The sequence below is a fragment of the Apium graveolens genome, chromosome 6 (assembly GCF_009905375.1).
Source record: "Apium graveolens cultivar Ventura chromosome 6, ASM990537v1, whole genome shotgun sequence".
NCBI lineage: Eukaryota > Viridiplantae > Streptophyta > Magnoliopsida > Apiales > Apiaceae > Apium > Apium graveolens.
The window spans coordinates 12,957,196-12,960,891 of NC_133652.1; positions in this window are offsets into that span (position 1 = coordinate 12,957,196).

Below are 3,696 nucleotides of genomic sequence, written 5' to 3' on the forward strand. Positions count from 1 at the left end.
GCAAGTGATTAAATAAGATATGTTTGACACAAGTTCTATGCCTTGTATTTAATTGTGACATTGCAGGGAAGAAGGAATTAATTATACGGTAACTATTCACTGAATAGGTTCTTGGTATTCTAAGCAGTGAATTCGTATTATCCGGATAGTCGCGATATGCTGAGAGCTGAGAAGTATCCCTCACGATGTAGAATAAATATGATTAATTAATTAATCATATTTAATGAATTAGAGAATTTATATAAATAATGATAAAATAGTTTTATTATTATTTATTTTTACTACCGGCTTAATATTGAACCTACATGGTCACACCATAAAAGAGAATGATTTAATGGTGGAGGAATTAATTAATAATGGCTTATAATTATTTATTTATGAAATAAATAATTAATTGGCAAATTTAATAATTGATTAAATGAGATTTAATTGATTATAAATTAATTAAGAAAAGTTCTTAATATTATTAATTAAGAATTTAATTTTTGGAAATTAAATCAAGAGAGAGAATTATTTCTAAAGTGTTTAGAAAAAGAATTAATAATTAAAAGGTGTTTTAGTTATTAGTGAGAATAATAAAGGGTTAATAATAATAATATTTTATGGGAAATTTTTAGCTGAAAATTTTGCCTATAAATATACCATTATAAACCCTATTTTTGCCTCAACCAAAAAGATTTACAAAACCCTAATTTTCTCCACCTCCTCCTCCTTCATTACATCGTTTTCTTGGTGGATACCGGTGGAGTGCTTCACACTTGAGGAGCAGCTGCTAAGGATCTCCGCTCGTTATTCTTGGATCGCTTTTAAAGGTTAGAAATCGATCCCTCGATTTTATTTACGATCTGTATGCATATTATATGGATTTTATATGTGTAAAATTGTTTTACCATGCTTCCTTGATAGATAAAATCCTACAATAGTATCAGAGCATAGGTTGTATGCATATAGATCTGTGATAAAAATTTCAGAATTTTATGTGCTTGTATGAATTAATTATGATTTTTACAAGTTATATCATGGATTAATTATGACTGATTAGAAATCATTTCCCAGAATTATTTTGACTGTAGATCTGGGTTCTACAAGTGTTGTAGATCGTCTGGGTATTTTTTTCATAATTTTATGATGTATGGATTAATTGTTATGAATTTTTGAAGTTGTTTCAATTAAAATTTGTAATTAAATATGTATATATATATTTATAATATGCTGTATATATATATTTGATTGTTGCTGGGACATTAATGGTCATCTGCTGTACTGATTTGATGGATGCACGTCGTTCAAGGTGGGGTGGCGGCGGCTGACTAATAAAAAAAGGGAAAAGCTGACAGTCGGCTGTTGCAGGACGCGGGGAAAGAGGGTGTCGCGCATTCCGAGAATGCGTTACACCCTGTAGCGCATTCACGGAATGCGTTACACCTTTTAATGGCTTAAAAGGGTTGTAACGCATTACCGGAATGCGTTACAGGGCTTGTAACGCGTTCTTGTAATGCGTTACAGCCCATCTGTTTTATTTTAATTTGATTCCTGGGAGTTTCGTAACTCCGCTTTGGTCGTACAATATATCGTTGGTTCGTTTTTCCGAGACGGATCTAATGGAATTGTCAAATATTTTTTATATAATAGTTTTGAACTGTTTATATTTCCGATAGTGTTTTAAAGCATGTTTTAATTATTTTAATTGCTTTTAAATGCTATAATAAATTAGTACATCATTATATCAATGTGTGACATGATAATTGCTTGCATGCTTACTTGTTTATTTATTTTTATATATGAGATATATGCCTATGTTTACCATGCGATGATAGATTTAGGTGAACTTAAATCAATATAAGACGTGCTCTAGAAAATCTAGAATGGGAATAGTTTCTTGCCTTAATATAAATATTATGAATGCGATCATGAGATTCTTCTGTTTATGAAACACGTAATTGAATATGAATTTTCAATATTGAGAGAAAGGATGATTCTGTCAACAACATATTTCTATCTGTAAGAAAGGGTTATTAAGTGACGCCTCTTGACAATGTTCCACCCGATCTGGGAATCATCTGATTATTGATTTGAAATATTTAATTTAAAAGGAAGAATCTCTTTATAATATGATTATGATTGTAACGTAATATAAACCCTCTAAAATTAAATAATATCAAGTAGTAATTGGCCAATGACACAACGGGCTTGTGTCGGTCATAGCCTTCCAACATGGTAGAAAGTGGTTCTTATTTTTAAATCATTGTCGTTTCGTGCTACAGCCGAGGGCTTTGATTTCGAAATAAGAAATACTTGTCTATTACATAGAGATGTGTACATTGAATTAGAATCTAAAGGTCATTATGTGCTACAGACGTGGACCGTTAGAGACTGATTCAATTGTACGAAATGTTGGGTTAGACTTGACTTAGAATATTGAGTTTGTCGTGCCACCGCCGTGACTCAATTATTCAAGAGGCTAAAGTTATATTAGGGAATAACATAAGATGTAATTGACAAGATTTGTCTTCCTATTGAACATCACATGACATTTCGTGCTACAGCCGAGGTTGTGTGATGGAATGTAGGATCCCTATTCCCACTAGCATTATGAATGCTTAATTTTCACTTAGGGGGTTGAATAAATTAGATAAACTAGTGGGAGACACTTATGAATAAAGACCCGATTCGTGTTTTGAAATGAAATTGAATATTTGCTAAGTGTTGTTATGTGTTTATCATTTACAGATTTACTATATTCGTCATGTCTTCTGCACTATCACTCCGGAGCATACTAGATGCTCACAAGTTGACTGGTCCTAATTTAGCTGTTTGTTTTCACTGTAACAAGTTGGGGCACTGGAAGAGGAATTGCAAGGTTTTCCTCGCAGAATTGAAGAAGAAGAAGGGTAGTGAGACTACCGCTTCGGATTCAGGCATGTTCATGATCGAAGTTAATATGTCACTAGGTCAAATTTCTACTTGGGTATTAGATATTGCCTGTGGTTCTCATATTTGCAATTCGTTGCAAGGACTAAAGGGAAGTAGGACTCTTGAAAAATATGAGGTGATTCTACGTATGGGCAATGGAGCAAGGGTTTCGGCCATATCTGTAGGATCATTTAGTTTACATATGCCTACGGGCAAGACTATTATTTTGAATAATTGTTATTACGTTCCCTCTATTGTGAGGAATATTGTTTCTATTCCTATGTTGGATTTGGATGGTTTTTCATTTATTATTAAGAATAATGAATGTTCCATTCTTAGAGATAGTGTTCTTTATGGATGTGGTATTTTAGATAATGGTCTGTATGTATGTGACGTAGAGCATGATTTACTTCAGATTGAACAAACTCACAAAAGAAAACGAGATGATGAAAATCTGACCTATTTATGGCATTGTAGGCTAGGTCATATTAGTGAAAATAGACTGCCGACATTTCATAAGGAAGGGTTACTTGACCCCTTTGATTTTGAATCATATCCTACATGCGAGTCTTGTCTATTGGGTAAAATGACCAAATCTCCATTTAGTGGACATGGAGAGAGGGCTGCAGAGTTGTTAGGATTGGTACACACAGATGTATGTGGACCAATGTCTACGCAAGCCATGGGTGGATTTTCGTACTTCATTACTTTCATAGATAATAGATCTAGATTCGGATATGTGTATTTGATGAAACACAAGTCTGAAGCCTTTGAAAAGTTCAA